Raw genomic sequence first — 19,307 nt, 5'->3', positions numbered from 1 at the left:
TGTTACCTCTAATGCTGATTTACTCCGCTGTCTTTTTACCTGTCTCTGCGTGGGTAAAAGGAGATGCTTTCATTGATGGATATTACGGAAACACTTGGAAGCTGAACATCAGCCCGAGGACTCACTGTGCCTCCCCTGCCATCCCCTCCCCCTACTCACTGCCAGAAACCAACTGACTTCCAAACTTGGCTGCCTGAAAAAGAATGTTCTCTGATTGGCATTCCTGGAAGCAGAAAGCAAGGCAGCTCAAGTTTTGTACTGTTACTCAGCATGAACAACTTCCCAGGTACACAAAATACAAATCAGTTTTTTTTTTTCTTAACTTTGAGGAGAACTGAAAAAATATTCTAGGGTATTAAAAATATTTTTATTGTAGGACAGCATTTAAGTTTTAATATCCACATATAATTTTACAGAGAATGGCTATGACTGTAGTAAGAATGGGAAATGGCAAATTTTTTGTTAAAAGTTGAATGAGTCTTAGTAAATGAGTTGGGATCCGTTAAGAGGAAGAAATCATCATGCCGCCTGCTTGCCAGCGTTTTGGAGGGCAACTGTTCAATCTGTACATTTTCTGTTAGAGAAAAACTTGCTGTAAGAATTGTGGAAAAACTGATTTCAATGGGAGAGGGTGCAAAACCACTTCTACCTTCCTATTGAAACTTCTTTTTCAGGACTGTCTTGCAAAACGTGAGCGCGGACTGGAAAAGGAAATGAGTGTGTGTGTGTGTGTGTGTGTGTTATACACGTGTATATCTGAAAGAAGAGAAATTGAGTGAATGGAAACAAGGAAAAAGATACATTTCATCAAATAGAGTCTGACATGAATTAACAATCATGGGTCCCTTTAAATCACCATTAATTAACTTGTGTTTAATATTTATTAATATTTAGTGGTAACAGGGGCCAGAAGATCTCCTGCCTCTGAAAATAACTAACCACTTTATGTTCAAAACATGCAATTCTACAGACCACACAACTTCTTCAAAAGCCTAATGAAGGCTTTATAATTTTGGTAATTGGACACATCTCAACCCTCGGCATTTCGGGGTTTCCAAATTTCAGCTAGCTGTGGCTGCCAGCTCTAGGCAACTGTCAGCTGGCTGGGCTCAGGGTGGTGGTGTGGCTGCAGCTGCTCCTTGGAACTTACGTGGACATCTCAAAAATATTCAACGGCAAAACGGTGATGCCAGAAAGCAAGCTTTCTGTTTTTGTTTGTTTGTTGATGGTTTTGAATCTTCTATTTTAGGTTATATTTTACCATATCTAGGGCAATACCATTTTGAGAAACCACGAGGGAAAACTTGATGAACTGGCATCATATTACTAGCCTATTTCAGTGATATTTTGATGCCCCATACAGATTGGTGGCCAACCAGCTTTTAGCCTTTTAGCCTGACTTTGTTACTAGATGTCTTTTAAAAAGATCAAAAGATAGAAACCGAGGAGTAAGAAACTTTCCTTAATGTTGTCCCCAAAGTTGACAGTTTCTTAGGGAAACTGCAGGCTCTATGTAATGCTGACAGACAGGCATTCTGATGACTTCACAAATAAATGGAAAGAAATAACCCTATAGTCCAGAAAGTACACATTTCTGTCCCTGTGTTTCTTTATCCCTCTGTCAAAAACACGCCTTCTCAAGGCTAACAGATGGTGTCAAAACACAAACGAACTAAGAAGGATGGACAGAGGTGCGGCCATCGATGGTTCACATTCAGCTGCTCTGTTCACCTTTGTTGTATCTCAGAGTGAGCACTAGCACATAACTGATACTCAAAAAATGGTTGTTGAAACTGAAGAACTGCTCATGTACAAGTGTACATCTTAACCTATGGAAAATGGTTATTTGTTGGCCCACATCTTAGATAAATATGTTTTGTATTTGTCTTGGGAAAAATATGCTTCTCTTCAAGCAATTAACCAAAATATTATATAGAATGTATAGTATGTACCAAGTACCTTTACTGAAGCCAAAAAAAATCATACATCTTATGTATGTATGTATGCATGTGTGTGCTTCTAAATATTAACATGGCAAATATTTGTTAACAGCACTTCTACCAATCTTGGTGGCTTATAAGAAAAATAGAGAAAAAAATGAAATGTTTAGGTTTGCTAATATTTCCCAGTAATGAGTAAACTATAACAATTTTCCTTATTGAACTGTTACTGGCCACTCCTTATAGTGCAACATTCATCAATCAAATATCTCCTAAGATTCCCAACTTTCTCTCTGCTGCTATTTCCAGAAATCTCAGAACACTCTGCAACGGGAATAGGAGCATTAGTCCAGATGCAAGTGTGAGTGAGCACAATCAATTTTTTTCTTCCTTTTTCCCCCAACCTTCACAAGGCCATTGATAAGATTTACAATGGCTAGAACTCAGTCTTTATCATGAGTAAATGTTTTTCTCTTTCATAAGCACTAACATGAGAGTCAGGATTAGATCAGAAAAACAGCTTCTAGGGCTTGCTTCCAGAGAAAACTGGGCATGTAACAGGCAAATCAGATACCCTTGATTTATCATGAACAAGAAGTTAATCTCTCCGCCATTCTCCAGAAATAGATTCTATTAGCACAGTTCTGTGGATGGCAAATGCTGGTAGCAGGCTCCTTGCAGGGGTGACCAAGGTGTTCAAACACAGGTCTTAGCTGATCTGTGAGACATCCATGTGTATGAAGAACATGGTCACTGAAAAGCAAATGACCTCTGTTATTTTTTTCCTCCGTAATAAATATCCTTAAGAGACTAGGACAGGCAATATTCTCATGGTGATAGTTTTATAGCTGATGTTTTTGTCATATCACTTATTTTTAAAAGTATATACTTTTTATGCAAAAATAATTTGGAGTATAATTGTGATTTTTGTTAAAAGAGAAAACATCAGTACATCCAAGTCATTTAAAAGTAATTAAAATAGACACTGTCCAAGAAAAAGTAGAAAAACTATACATAAACTGCATTAGAAAACAGGGGCTCTACAAACAATATGGAAGATTCAAAGCAGCAGCATGCTATGTATTATCTTATTAAATTCAATCAACTTAAAAATATACCCAGCAATCTCTCTGATGGGTATATACCCAAAGGAAATACACCAACTCCTAAAGGTATCTGCACTTCCATGCTCATTGCAGCATTATTCACAATAACCAAGATGTGGGAACAACCAAAGTGTTCATTGACAGAGAAAAGAAACTGTGATATACACATGCAGAATCTTATCCAGCCCCCTAAAAAGAGATCCTGCCATTTGCCATAACATGGATAAACTTGGGGGACATTATGCCAAGTGAAATAAGCCAGGCACAGAAAGACAAATCCTGCGTGATCTCACTTATATGTGTAATCTTTTAAAAACATCAAATATATAGAAATAGAGTAAAGCAACAGTTACCAGGAGCAGGCAGAAATGGGAAGATATAGATCAAAAGGTACAAAAAGAGAGCTATATAGTATGAATAAGTGTAGAGATTTAGCATACAGTATGCTAAGGTGCAATCTCGGCTCACTGCAAGCTCCGCCTCCTGGGTTCACATCATTCTCCTGCCTCAGCCTCCTGGGTAGCTGGAACTACAGGCACCTGCCACCATGCCCGGCTAATGTTTTGTATTTTTTAGTGGAGATGGGGTTTCACCGTGTTAGCCAGGATGGTCTCGATCTCCTGACCTCGTGATCCACCCGCGTTGGCCTCCCAAAGTGGATTATTAGGTACTCAACACACACACGTGCGCATACACACGTATGAAAGTAACTATAGGAAACAATGGAATATTAATTTGTTTCACTGTAGTAATCACTTCACTATATATATCAAAATGAGTATATCAAAACATCATGTATACCTTACACACATACATTTTAAAAACAAAGAAAACCACAGCAGCATGCTATATATAATCCTATTAAATGCCAATAAACTTAAACATTGGTTGAAATGGACACCTGTTATATATGCCTATCACATGAAAATAACTGTAATCATGCAAAGGCCTGTATGTACAAATATACTAATTACAAAAGATACTTAGTATTATATATATAGTTAGTAGAGTATTATAAATATAATTCATATACTATTAATATAAAATATAATTAGTATATTTGATAGCAAATAATGGGGAACAATGATAGGTTTGTTTTTTTTTTTTTGAGATGGAGTCTCGCTTTGTCACCCAGGCTGGAGTGCAGTGGCGTGATCTCGGCTCACTGCAAACTCTGCCTCCTGGGTTCACGCCATTCTCTTGCCTCAGCCTCCTGAGTAGCTGGGACTAGAGGCGCCCGCCACCACGCCCGGCTAATTTTTTGTATTTTTAGTAGAGACGGGGTTTCACCGTGTTAGCCAAGATGGTCTCCACCTCCTGATCTTGTGATCCACCTACCTCGGCCTCCCAAAGTGCTGGGATTACAGGCCTGAGGCACTGAGCCCGGCCTAACAATGATAGTTTTGATAAAAAACAGAATGGTATAGGCTAATGCTTACTTAGGTTAAAAATCAGCTTGTATGTGTACGCGCACCATGATTTCAACTCTATTAGAACACCTGTAGGCACCGGAGAGGAACATAAAGTCTGAAAAATTCCTATCAAAATGATTGTGGATCCTTTATGAAAAATCTTAATTCACTTTTTGTAAATTTTCTGTAATGATATTATTTTACCTTCATAATCTACACACACACACACACACACACACACACACACTATAATATTCAAGTAGAAATAATTGCAGCATTTTCTCATTCCTCACCCTCTTCCTCATCTTTGAAGAGGCATTTCTAGTTCTCTGAATCTTCATTGCAGGAGCTTATGGGGGAGAGGAGCATAAGGGGATGAAGGTGCTCTTTAATGTCTAAAGAGACATAGAAGAAGATTAATGGGACTTATGTTGGTTTTAAGAAAGGGAAAGGAGGGAAATACCCAAGAAAAAGAACACTCTTAAGACAGTGAGAATGAGAGAAGAGCAGGCAGGAAACAGAATCTGGCACACTATAGGTAGGGGTTGGGGGCAGACTGTAAGTCGGGTTGGGGAGTAGCTACTTCAATGAGGCAGACTTTGAGGAGATCAAGATCTCAAAAAGATGTTTAGGATATTTGACCCTAGGATATCTGTCTGAGTGTTTTGTGATTTCTTCTCATAAAACACTTGAGAGGTTTTACTTTTGAAGATATGGTAGTACCAAGCTTGTGCGTCTTTGGGACACTTCATGATATAGACATGAATCTTAAATGTATAGATGTATTTGGTTACATAAACATTTTTGAAAAGTTGGTGCCAATTTTTGGGTTGTGGTGGTTGTTACAACTGGTTTTCTTTGATAGGGTAAGAAATCAGTTTTACTCTTGTCTATACAAACTTTCTGGATCATTTTCTTCTACTTGCATTTCCTTTCCTGTGTCTCTCTCAGTTCCCATAATGGGTATCTATTACAGTCTCTTGGACTGACTGCTGAATGTAAAGTGGCCAGCCATTCTGTTTTATCTGAGCCTGAGGAATTTCCTGGGATACAGGATTTTCAGCCCTGAAACTAGGAAAGTCCCAGACAAACCAGAGTTGGTCATCCTATATATGTGATCTGGAAGTTTTAAAGTTATACGTATGCTTTTGATAAAGATTAGCCTTTTTATTAATTAGAAAGTGTTTGGCCCAAGTAGACCAAAACCCTGAAAATAAAGATTTCATTTGGTCTTTATCCCTTGTTAGCTGCACAACCTGGGAGAGGTCCACCACCAAGGGTCACTATTTCTTCATCCCTACAATGAGAATAATAATACTTCAAAGAGTTGTTGTCAACTTCAAATGAGATATGCATATAAGTTCAGAATACATAAAATGTGTAAATCTATACTTTATAGCAAATATATTTTATATAAACTTTATACTAGATTACATATATTTTTCAAAGCAGATTTTAATTACTTTATATTGAGAAATAATGGAAGCATAAAGAACAGGCACAGCATTTCACACTATGTGGAGTACAGAGGAGAACAAAGAGAATGAAAGAGACAGACTGACTGACTAAGGATGTATATTTTTTCAGGAGTGTCTGTTTTAGCATTTGATTTTCTCCTAGATTAAACTCACCAAGTTAAGGATGTTTTGTCTTTAAGTGGTTATAAAGCCCCAGTAACAACCAATATAACATGCTTGCAAAACATATGGGTTATCTTCAGTATGAAAGAAATAAAGATTTTCAGCCTGTGCAATATAGTGAGACCCCATCTCTACAAAAAAAAAAAAAAAAAAATAGCCAGGCATGGTGGCATTTACCTGTGGTCCCAGCAAGTAGCTGGGACCTACCCAAGTAGGGAGTCTGAGATGGAAGGATCGCTTGAGCCCAGGAGTTGCAGTGAGCTGTGATCACACCACTCCAGGTGTCTGGGTGTCACTCCAGGTCTGGGTGACAGAGAAAGACCTTGTCTCCAAAAAATAAAAAATTAAAATAAAAACTAAAGATTTTGTTGTATTTTTTTCTATACCTTGGGGGTGGGGATACTTTTCCTTTGTGGAACCAAAGGCAGCTCTAATTGGAGCACAATCATAAATATACCCACCACTCAGTGAAACCAGAATGTTCAACTTCATCCCAGGGACAGAGGACCATCTCTATTGCATTACTTATTTGAACTCTGCCAGCATATACTGTATGTGATACTGCTTAAGAAGTGAGGGTAAAATTTGGTTTTGGAGCAAAATGAAAATATACTTAATGTCATCATTTAAATCATGCAAATTTTCATAATCAAATATCTAATCCATATTTGAAATCCAAGTGAAAACTGGTTCTAATTCAAGTTTTTTAAAAGATCTATCCAGGGTTAGAAATAGGACAATTCTGAAAATGACAGGTGATAACCAAACTGCATGGAGTTTGGTAGTTTGAGTCAGCATATTCATTTGTGTTCTGGAGGCTGGAAAGTCCAAGACGGATGGCTGCATCTGGTGAGGAACTCATGCTGCTTCGTAACAGGGTGGGAAGGTGAGAGGGGAATGTACACACACACACACACACACACCCCTCAACAGGAGAGGTAGCTTTACTTAGTAACAACCTCAAAGTAACTAAGAATTCACTCCCATAAGAAAGGCATTGCTCCCTCTTAATGACCTAATAATCTACCCTTGGAGGCCCCATGTCCCAACACCACCACATTGAGAACCAAGCCTCAACATGAGTTTTGGTGGGGACAAATCATATTTCAACCACAGCAATTTGGGAACAGTTTTTCTCCAAATAAGCATACTACTATCAGTGTTTTTCAAACTTGCTGTTGTTTTCTATGGAACCTTTTCTTCAAAGGAAATAGTTCACTGAAACATAACAATGACAAGGCATAGCTCCTTCAGCAGTAACAGGTGTAAAGCCTGTGGCCCCATTTATTCAGCCCCCTCCTCCACGAGACACTCCCTGTGGGGACTCCAGGAGCCCTCCATGAACCTGGGAAGCACTGCTTGAAAACCACAGAGCTCTAGTATTCATGGCATTCATGTTCTTTACAATTAGCTTTTTCATATTAATAAAAATTCATGCACATATTCTTAAAAACCACACATAAAACTGTAGAGCTTAAAAGAATTTCCTATCCACTTCTCTATATCTTTGAAGTCCAGAGGCAACTATCTTCATCTAACTGTTCATTATGATGATGATTCCATATTCCCACATAATACTCATATACCTACTTTTTGATTTTCATATGTTGATATTATCTGTTGGCCTCCTACTATGGGAGATAAGGATTCTATATAGGATATTATACATAATACTTCCTCCAGCGTGTGTGTCCTCTCTTCCTATCTCTCTCTCTCCTTCTTCTTTCCTGCCTCCCCGTCACGTTTTCTCATTCTCATACCACACACATGAGCACACACATGCTTCCCTTAGCTTAATCTTCCCAATTTAACCACACAACAATCTTAGATAAAGCACTAATTAGTGTTTACATTATTTTAACTTGTATATATCATCCACATGTAAGCCACATGGGAATTTATGATTATATTTCTTTTACACATTTTTCTTTTTCCTGACATTAGCTGTGTCATATTTTGTTTTCTTAATTTTTCATCTGCCCATCTTATATTTTCTCAAATTCTCCAATAGAAATGCAACACTCTTCTTCATACAGTCAAATATGTTAGTTCTTTTTTTCTTTTTTTTTTTTTAAGTACCCTCATGCTTTTTGTGGCAAGATTCTACTGAGCTGTCACCCTAGGACCGCTCTTTGCCTCTCTGTAGTTTGGGTCCCATTCCCTGAATTCTTTGTTTTTCTTTCTCGATGGACTCCCTCATGGGTGGGTGGGTGAGCATGCAGCAGCTTCCCGAGAAAGATGTTTGGGACAAACACATTTTTGGAGAACTCAGGTGTTTGAAAATATTTCTTTATTCTCTTCTTACATTAATTGTTTCTTTAACTTTATACATAATTCATTGTTTAGAAATACTTTTTCCTCAGAAATTTCAAGAGATTTCTTTACTGTCTTTTAGCTTCCAGTGTTATTAAGAAGTTATTTTGTTCCCCGATTCATTTTACTTGACTTTCTATCTTTCTTTGTTCCTTTTGTTGCTTGTTCATTTCTTCCTTCTCCTCTTCCCTCTCTCTTTCTTCTCTCTGAAAACACTTATGATTTCTTCTTTATCCCTGGTGTTCTATTGTCTCTTAACAGTATATTTGGTGTGATATGTACGAGTTCCCCCAGTTGATTGTGTTTGAAATTCAGGGACTTTTACTCATTCATTCAGTTCCAGGAAATTTTGTTATGTACTTTTAGCAATTTCTGACCTCTATTTCTTCTGTTCTTTCATTCCGAAACTAACTTTTAGACTCAAACTCTAACGTTATTTTCTATTTATCTTCTTTTTGTCATCTATCTCTACAAGAGTCTCTCATCTTTGTTCTGTTGATTATATTATTTCACCTAACATTTTTAATTTTTAAGAATTTAATTTTCTCTAATTTCTCCTTTTTCATAGCACCATGTTTAGTTTCATGAACACCATTTCTATTCTACTATCTATACAATACACATTTCAGCTTTTTAAAGCTACATGTAACAGCTTTCTGTTCTCTCCAGAGTCTTTGTTTCCTTCAATTTCCTGTTGGTTAGTTTGCTTTGGTCTCTTTTTGTTGGAGACTTTCCTCCGTATCTGGTATTCTTTAGCTGTCTGCTCAAGCAATGTATTATGGGCTTCAGGACATTACCATAAAACCATTAGACAAAGCTGAGTTGCTTCACTGAAATGTCCTCAAGAATAGCAAGATTTCTTCCCCCTTGGGTAGTCAGACCCTCTAGAAAGGTGCCCCCTCCAATGTTCCACCTGGGAAGTACAGCCTGGTTGCCAGTGTCCTGGGAGCTGAGCCCCCTAAGAAGGCTTGAAGGAAAAGGAGAGTTTGTTACTACTTGGCATGCAGATTTCTAGTCTCTTAGATTTCTATATTGTATCTCACCCTCTCCTGCCACTGTCGCCAGTAATGTTAAGCTTGTAGCCTCTATAGTTAAGTTACTCGAGAGAATAATACCCCATCCATCTCTCTTACAGGGTGAAAGAGGGGTAGTTGTCAGGCTGCAAAGAGTTGAGAAGGGGATGTGGGAGTCCAGTTCTTGTTAAGAATTTCAAACAGTCCTGTTTTCAACCTCAAGTCTGTCCCTTAGCATCAGCAATCCTTTTTGCCTCCAGTCTTTGAGGCTTTCCAGGGTTCTCAATGGAGTTCCCATTTGTTTCTTTTTGGCATCTCCTCTGCAGACACCTGGGTTTCTACATCTCTGTTTAGCTAAAACACATACCACTTATTCATTCCATTTCCATTAAAAAGAAAAGTCAGTAGGTCTCTGCTGTTGTGTTCTCTCCTGTTTTCTTTAGAAAGTGAGTTTCTTTTCCTTTCCTTTTTTTAAGTTGTCATTATAGGAGTTCCTTTGAGAGGCAGAGGGTAGACTTAAGCGAGTGTCCCATCCACCATTTTAATTGCAATTCTCTGCCTTCACTCTTTAGCCACTGCCTTATAAAGGGAACACATTCTCAAACATCTCTCCAAAATGATCCCACCAAATTCAGCAGTTGTGTGTTTGGGGGTGGGGGCCAATGGGGGCAACACAATATTTCATTTTTCTCCACAAGTACACCCAATGCTAAAATGAAAAGCTAAATCCCAGCAAGGTATGTAATTATTTCTATCAGACATAGTGAAGTACAACATTCAATTAGGATAAGGAGATCCTTTTATTCTGAAGTTACATGTTGTTCCCTATATTAAAACTTCCATCATTTATCTGTGGAATTAAATATCTGAACATATATAATTATAAATAATTCCTTCCTAGGCAAAACTATCTATCTTAAAAAGTGAAAAATACATTTCTTTTGTAATTGAAGTTCTCCCTAAACTATTAATTAAGTCATAACCTAGTCAAGACAAGTAAAATTACTTAGCAGTCATTTTATATTTGCTTTTTGTTAGAAGACAATGTAAAATCTAATAGTGAACTAATTTCCCTTTCAAGTTGTCATGATGATTCCCATATGGACCACATTTGTGTATTTTGTTATTTGAGGTAAGGTTTGTCTTGAATCATTTTATATACCAGTTTTGCTCCTTATAATATGTCAATCTGGAGACATCAGTCTTCTAGAAATATTGTACCCTATTTGTTCAAGAGTATCCCATCAACACTGAAGCTACCTTTTACATTTAGAGAGATATACACATTCAATTATTTATCCAACTGCAAGAGTTGGCCCTGAGGAGAGAATCACAGGTTATTCTTGGCATCCTTTACTTTATTCCCACATTTGCACTCTCTATGCAGTCTGCTCATCTAGCTCCAAAATATTCTGTTGCCATCAGTACTGCCCGAAGACACAGTCAAGGGGGTTGAGAGGTTGTGGGGATGGGCTGCCCTGGGCCTCACACGTTAGAGGGCCTTGATGCTGTCGTCTTCCTCTGCGTTCTATGTCATCCCCAAAGAGCTATGAGTTAGAAGAAAAACAAGTGTCCCTCTTCTAACCAAGCTCTGAGCATGTGAGACTCTGGAGTTTCCTGCTCAAAAGGCCTTGAGACTGCATCCTGGTCTGTCTTCCCAAGGTGAACCTGCCTCTAGTATACACACCTTAGATGCTTAAGGGTAGTTGAAGAGTAGTTGTTTTTGGGGATGTGGATGTAGGGGGTAGGAGCTGAGCTAAGGTGTTCATACACACCTTAGTGCAAGGCCCTTTCAGATACAGGACAGAACTAGGGATGGGAAGAGAAGGCAGAGTGGGTGCTCTCTCTCTCTCTCTCTGAGCGGCCATATTTAAGAGAATTTCAATATGAAAGTGGCCTTAAAAATCATTATGAAGATACATGTATTAAGGTAGGAAAACATATTTGGTTTAACAATTTATAAGTTTGCTTTATAGCTTTTAAATATTTAGACATATTGTTTGTATGTCCCTCTTCGTATTCGTGCCTCAGGTCCTACAAAATACTAGGGGCAGGCCGGGCATGGTGGCTCACGCCTGTAATCCCAGCACTTTGGGAGACCGAGGCGGGTGGGTCACGAGGTCAAGAAATCAAGACCATCCTGGCCAACATGGTGAAACCCTGTCTGTACTAAAATTACAAAAATTAGCTGGGCATGTTGGTGTGCACCTGTAGTCCCAGCTACTTGGGCGGCTTAGGCAGGAGAATCATCGCTTGAAGCCAGGAGGAGGTGGAGGGTGCAGTGAGCTGAGATCACGCCACTCACTGCACACCAGCCTGGTGACAGAGCAAGACTCCGTCTCAAAAAAAAAAAAAAAAAAAAAAAAAAAGAAAAAAGAAAAAAAATACTAGGGGCATGTCTGACTGCCACATTGATAGTGCAGTGTTCTAAAAGTAACTATGTGCCTTCCCACACTTTCTCTTCTCTATCAAATTTATCCGTCCTTAACAACAAAAAGTCTCAAAATCATATTTTAAAAAAACACATCAGAAAGCTGAAGACAAAAATCCAAGTAAATTAATTTTCAAAATGAGGTTAACCTTTTCTTGGAGAGAAGAATTCTATAGTTGTTGTCACTCCTGAGGACACAGCAACAGGTGGAGCACCTTCGCCACAGAGCTGGGTAAGGACAACCAGCCCAGCTATTAACAGACTTTCTTTTTTTTTTTTTTTTGAGACCAAGTCTCGCTCTGTCACCCAGGCTGGAGTGCAGTGGCGCGATCTCAGCTCACTGCAAGCTCCGCCTCCCAGGTTCATGCCATTCTCCTGCCTCAGCCTTCCCAGCAGCTGGGACTACAGGTGCACACCGCCACGCCCGGTTAATTTCTTTTCGTAGTTTTAGAAGAGACGGGATTTCACTGTGTTAGCCAGCATGGTCTTGATCTCCTGATCTTGTGATCTGCCTGCTTCGGCCTCCAAATGTGCTGGGATTACAGGCATGAGCCACCGCGCCTGGCCTTAACACAGTTTCAACAGCTGCAAGTGGGCAGTTACCACAGATTAGAATACTGAGGCCCCTCAACCACAGAAAGAATCCAAGCCTTCTTGTTAATTCCTTTCCACAGATTGGAAATTGAATATTTGGGGGTGGTTGATACAGGCTGGGGCAGGGCAAGAGAGTTGATGGAAATCCCCTCAAGGTGCACAGGTCTTCATTCAGTGCACAGTAGCAGTTCTCCAGAAGTGAAGAGAGATAGCCATACACCTGGAAAGCTGGGTGCTGGAGTGTAAAGAAGAAAGAGAACCCCCATGGTTCACAAATATTAGCAGGTAGGCTTTTTAAGTATGAGGACATCTCTGAGGCAATGCTACTGTCAGTCTTCCTAAAGATAAATTTCTATTTCTTCCCCAAATACATCTAAAGCCAATGACAAATCACATTAAAGCTACAGCAAAGCTTACATTCATATCTAATCATATTAGATTAATCCAGTCACCCTGCGTCCCCCCGACACCACACACGTTAGCAGCCCAATAGAGAAAGGGATGAGCCCTTTTATGGGAGTAAATATTATTTATTTCTGTGCTTTTACCCACTGACATACAATAAACATTTATAAAACACATGAAGAAGCTGAAAAATATGACTATGAAATAAAAAATAAACATGAGAAGCAGACCCACAGATGGCTCAAATGTTAGATATAGCAGGTGGAGATTTGTTTAAAAATTATGATAGATATGTTAAAAGATATAATGAAAAAGTGAGAAGCATGCATTAACATTGGGAAATTTCGATATATGGGCATTATCAAAAAGTGCAAAATAGAAATGATAAAAATTATGTATAATAAATGAAGGATTCATTTAGGAAGTCGAACAGCAGACTGACCCAGCAGAAGAAAGGGCCAGTAATATTTAAGATATGTCAATAAAATCATTCAAACTGAAACACTAGAGAAAAAAAGAGTGAAGAAAATGGGACAGAAATCCTGTGACTGCAACATAATAACTAATGATCTAAGATATTTGTAATTGGAGCCTCAGAAAGGTAGCGGGGAGAAAATCAAGGAGAAGAAATACCTGGAAAGGTGATAGGTGAACAATTTCCAAAACTGGTAAAATATATCAACACATGTATGAAAAAAGTTAAGTAAAATCCAAGCAAGAAAATTCAAAACCAAACAACTAAACAAACAAAACAAACTTCACCACCACCAACAACACATTGAGGCATTCTGTGATTAAACTATTGAAAAACAAGGATAAAGGGTAAATCTTAAAAGCTGCCAGAGGAAAAACACATTTCACACAGGCAACAACCACCTTAGGAACAACGTCTGAGTTTTCAACTAAAATACTGACTGCCTTAAGACATGCAATATCTGCAAAGTATTGAAGGAAAGCAACTCTTAATCTAGAATTCTATGTTCAACAAATATATCTTTCAACATGAGGGTGAAATGAGAAAGGTTGAGAGTGTTTATTTTTAGCAAATACGTACTACAAGAGACAAGGAAATTTTTCAAGGTGAATTCTTGCTGGAAGCCTGAATCTACAAGGAGAACTGAAAATTATTAGAGTGGATAAATGACTAAATATATGGGTAAGTATAAAAGACCTTTTAAAAATTACCATCTATCTACCTACCTACATATCTATCCTCATCTACCTATCTATTCACATTTTAAAAACTTGTGACTATTTAAAGCAAAAATAACAACACATTTTGTATCTGTTACCTATAAGTAAATAAAATACATGACAACAAGAAAGCAAAGGACAGCAAGTAAATAGAATTATACCTTCTAAAGGTTCTTACACGGTTACTTTTGAAATATTATTTAAAGGTAAACAATAATAAAGGCATGTGTGCCATCTTAAGACACAACAATGAAAAATAAAAACACTCCATTGAGGTATAGTGGAAAACATCATGGAGGAGATAAAACGAAATAATAAAATATTTAATTAACTCAAAGGAAAGCAAACAAATAAGGAACATAGGAACAAAAAACAGATGTGACAAATAGAATACAAATACCAAGATGATAGAGTTAAATCTAATGAGAGTAAACATTACATTAAATGTACAGGTCATGGTCACCAAAACAGCATGGTAGTGGTATAAAAATAGGCACACAGACCAATGGAACAGAATAGAGAACCCAGAAATAAACCCAAATACTTACAGCCAACTAATCGTTGACTAAGCAAACAAAAACATAAAGTGGGAAAAGGACACCCTATTCAACAAATGGTGCTGGGATAATTGGCAAGCCACAAGTAGAAGAAGGAAACTAGATCCTCATCTCTCACCATATATAAAAATCAACTCAAGATGGATCAAGGTCTTAAATAAGACCTTAAACTATACAAATGCTAGAAGATAACATCGAAAAAACCCTTCTAGACATTGTCTTAGGCAAGGATTTCACGACCAAGAACCCAAAAGCAAATGCAATAAAAACAAAGATAAGTGTAAGTCCCACTAAACTAAAGAGCTTTTGCATGGCAAAAGGAACAGTTAGCAGAGTAAACAGCCCACAGAGTGGGAAAAAAAACTTCACAATATATACGTCTGACAAAGGTCTAATATCCAGAATCTGCAGTGAACTCAAACAAATCAACAAGAAAAAAACAAAAAATCCCCTCAAAAAGTGGGCTAAGGACATGAATAGAAAATTATCAAAAGAAGATATACAAATGGTCAACAAACATATGTAAAAATGCTTAACATTACTGATGATCAGAGAAACGCAAATCAAAACCAAAACATGATACCACCTTACTTCTGCAAGAATGGCCATAATAAAAAAATAAAAAGAAAAGAAGATTATGGTATGCATGCAGTGAAGAGGGAACACTGCTGATGGGAATGTAAACTAGTACAACCACTATGGAAAACAGTGTGGACATTCCTTAAAGGACTAAAAGTACAACTACCATTTGATCCAGCAATCCCACTACTGGGTATCCAACCAGAGGAAAAAAGTCATTATACAAAAAATAATAATAATAATACTTGCACATGCATGTTTATAGCAGCACAATTTACAATTGCAAAAATGTGGAACCAATCCAAATGTCCATCAATCAATGAGTGGATAAAGAAACCGTAGTATGTATATATGTATGTGTGTGTGTGTATGTATTTATACATATACACACAATGGAATACTACTCAGCCATAAAAGTGAATGAATTAACGGCATTCACAGTAATCTGGATGGGATTAGAGACTACTATTCTAAGTCAAGTAACTCTGGAATAGAAAACCAAACATCATATGTTCTCACTCATAAGTGAGACCTAAGCTATGAGGATGCAAAGGCATAAGAATGACACGATGGACTTTGGGGACTCATCAGGAAAGGGTGGGAAGAGGGTGAGGGATAAAAGACTACAAATTGGGTTCAGGTGATGGGTGCCCCAAAATCACTACTAAAGAACTTACTCATGTAACAAAATGCCATCTGTTCCCCAAAAACCTATGGAAATAAAAAATTAAAAATGAATTCTGTAAATGGACTCAATATTCCATTATCAGACTGAATAAAAAACCAAGACCAAACTACATGCTGTTCATAAAAAAATATGCTTTAAATATAAAAACACATATTGATTGAAAGTTTAAAAATGGTAAAAGATATACCATAAAAATATTTGTGTGCCTATGTAAGACACATTAGATATGTTAGACTTCAAGACAAACTATTAATATATTATCAGATAAAGAGAGATATTTCATGGTGATAAAGGGTCAATTCATCAAGAAGATATAAAACTAAAAATACATATAGGGCTTCCAAATACATAAAGCTAAAATGAACAAAATTAAAGAGAGAATAGACAAACCATAACCATTATTTAAAGGCAAGCAGAAATCCTTCAGAGGCCCTTTATTTCAACACACATACACAAACACTATTACTGACCCACAATAAACTGGGGTGGGATGTGTTTTGAGAGAGAAGTTTCCGGGACCTTTCAAGGCAAGTTGTATCTCTAAGACTGTAGCCTAGAAGTCTCATGCAAAATGTGGGAGACTCAGCGCACAGTTTTCTGACAGCCAGCAAAGTTAGAATGCTCACACGTATGACAAGACATGGGTTGTTTGTCCCTTGCAGCCTCTAGGTGGAGTGAGTCATAAACAACCTCATCCATTTACCTTGATTGTCATACAAATATCACCAACTTACGGCCGGGCATGGTTGCTCACGCCCTGCAATTCCAGCACTCTGGGAGGCTGAGGCAGGCAGATCACCTGAGGTCAGGAATTCAAGACCAGCCTGGGCAACACGGTGAAACCCCATCCCTACTAAAAATACAAAAATTAGCTGGGCATAGTGGCATGTGCCTGTAATCTCAGCTAATTGGAAGGCTAAGTCAGGAGAATCACTTGAACCAGGGAGGAGGAGGTTGGAGTGAGCCGAGATCACATCACTGCACTCCAGCCTGGGTAACAGAGTGAGACTCCATCTCTAAATAAATAAATAAATAAATAAATAAATAAATAAAACAAAGCAAAAACAAAAACATATCAATTTATTTGTGTTCCATGATGAAACAAAGATGAGGAAAAATGTGTTCATACCCTTGATTCTCTCCCTGCAAGTTTGTCTTGATTGTCATTTGCTGAGTTGGGATCTGAGTGGGACATTCTGGGTTCCTGGAAGACTACGGTGATCAATAGGACATTCTCAATCAGAGGCAATTCTGTGGCAGTCACTTGTGTGACAGAGGCCATGCAATAGGCACACAGCTTTACCACTGGCTTACCCTGAAGGCTCTGTGCAGCACTGTGAGCACTGTGCCTGCAGGTGTGAGCCCATGATCAGGACTCTAGGATTTTCCCCAGAAGGTGGTTCTATGGGCAGCTCTCATTGGGTTTCATAGAACTAAAGCTTGCTTTACAAATGTAGGGAGAAAGAATATCATGGAATGTTTTCTGCTCCAGATGAAGAAAAACTTAAAATTTCTGACAAGTTCTGGTATTTTAAGAGAGGTCATTAAGCACTGGAGAAGTTTTGGTTGAAGGCCAGACTTGAAATAAAGTTGTTTGAAATGCTGTCTGGAGACAGATATTTAAAAACTGATTAGTCCTACTCTTTATTGAGGTTAAAATAGACTTTCTAGGGGAAAATGGGGAAGAAAAATCTAACTATCCAGAAGAAGATGGCATGACGGTTGATGTTACACAAAGGCTATAATATAGTCATTTAAGGATAAATCAGAATCCATCCAATCCCAAGTAGGTAAACCAGAATAATCTTGAAATTTATGTCAGAAAAGTAAAACACAGCTATAAATAGTATTAAAGAAAAGTTTTGATGAGAAATCCAATCTTTAGAAAAATGGAAAATAATTTTTATACAAAGGGAAAGGAAGACTGAGTGGTCTCAATTTACATAGGAAAAAAGGAGGTTGAAATTTCAAAACCATATTTGGAAAAAATTCTATGTGAGAAGGAACATCAGATCTAGCATTTGACTGAATGTTTGCTGAAGATGACAGATTTGTTTGCTGTCCTTAGAGATGAAATGGACAGTCGTCATTAGGTGTTGGATATAATAAGAGAGTCAGAAATAAGAGACAACTTAGATGAGGAGTTTTGAAGAATCATGCATAACATCACGTAAAAACTTCCTTACAAACTCTTGAAAAAGTAATCAAATATATAGTAAATTCACTAAAAGAAGCTTATGCATTATATTAAAACATTCCAAAGCAAGAGTGCATCTGAAAATGCAAAGATGGAAAATGAAGTTCAAAAGCTTGACAAGAAATGAGTGACGGAATTTTATCAAAATGAAACCTCACAAGAAGTTCACCTTACAGGAAAGAGACTCTAGAAAGAGAGAAGAAATGTTTCAAAGCAGATACAAGATCAGCTATGCCGCTGAGGAGCTGGACACCTATAGAAAAGAATTATTTCTACGTTGTTGTACTATTTTAGTAAAAGCATTATATTATGACTTGTTTAACCAGACTACCATGACATTAAGAAAAACAGGCATTTCTCATGAACAATACAGTAACTAGAGATATCTGAAACTTTAAGAGGTAATTCTAGGCTTAGGCAGGAGGATCAACTGAGGCCAGAAAACAGAAACAGGTCTGGGCAAAATAGCGAGAACCCATGTCTACAAAAATAGTAATAAAAATAAAAATCAGCTGAGCATAGTGGCTTGTGCCTGTAGTCCCAGCTACTTGGGAGGCAGAGGTGGGAGGATCACTTGAACCCAAGAGTTAGAAGATGCCTTGACAGAGTGAGACTGTTAAAAAAATAAAATAATAATAATAATAATAATAATTATTATTATTATAAGAGATATTTCTGTTGACTTCAAGCTGTTCTGCAGCTCCACCTTTCCAAAAACATGTGGGCGTGTGAGGTTCCTGGATGGCCCTAGCACTGCCTCCTGCAGGGTGTGGCCCAGACCATTGTTCACTGTGACTCTAAGAAGAAAAAACACTTCTGGGGCATCATTGAGATAAAGTCCACACCCCACTTCCACTCCCCTGTGCGCATCCTGGCGGCCAGCAGCATTGTGACAGGCCAAGGCTATGGAATCCTCCATATGGACCTGGAGGTGCTGGAGAAAATCGACAAGAAGAAAAGGCTGGCCAAGAGGTATGGTACCATTAGGCCCTGGAGTCTCAGATCAAGCAGATCCCACAGATCCTTGGCCCAGGCCCAAATAAGGCTGGCAAGTTCCCTTCCCTGCTGACACACAACAGAAATATGTTGGCCAAAGTTGATGAGGTAGAGCCCACAATCAAGCTCCAGATGAAAAGGGGGCTATGTCTGGCCATGGCCATTGGCCCCCTAAAGATGGCAGATGATGAGCTTGTATGTAACACCCACTTCACTGTCAGCTTCCTGGTGTCACTCTAGAA

At 38.1% G+C, this 19,307-nt stretch overlaps 1 protein-coding gene across 5 annotated transcripts in view; it reads right to left on the bottom strand.

Annotated features, from left to right (window-relative positions):
- DTNA (dystrobrevin alpha) overlaps positions 1-19,307 on the bottom strand; it is a 397,895-nt gene that overhangs the window by 298,987 nt on the left and 79,601 nt on the right. The window contains exon 1 of one of the 5 annotated variants that reach the window (XM_021930044.2): positions 40-3,548. The exons of the other annotated variants lie outside the window; for them this stretch is intronic. The gene's annotated coding sequence lies outside the window, so the exon portion shown is untranslated. Of the gene's footprint in view, positions 1-39; positions 3,549-19,307 lie in introns of those variants that run through there. 5 annotated transcript variants of the gene reach the window in all.

This window comes from Papio anubis, chromosome 19 (assembly GCF_008728515.1).
Source record: "Papio anubis isolate 15944 chromosome 19, Panubis1.0, whole genome shotgun sequence".
Lineage (NCBI taxonomy): Eukaryota > Metazoa > Chordata > Mammalia > Primates > Cercopithecidae > Papio > Papio anubis.
The sequence above is the reverse complement of the archived record's forward strand: the minus strand, read 5'-3'. Positions and strand labels throughout refer to the sequence as shown.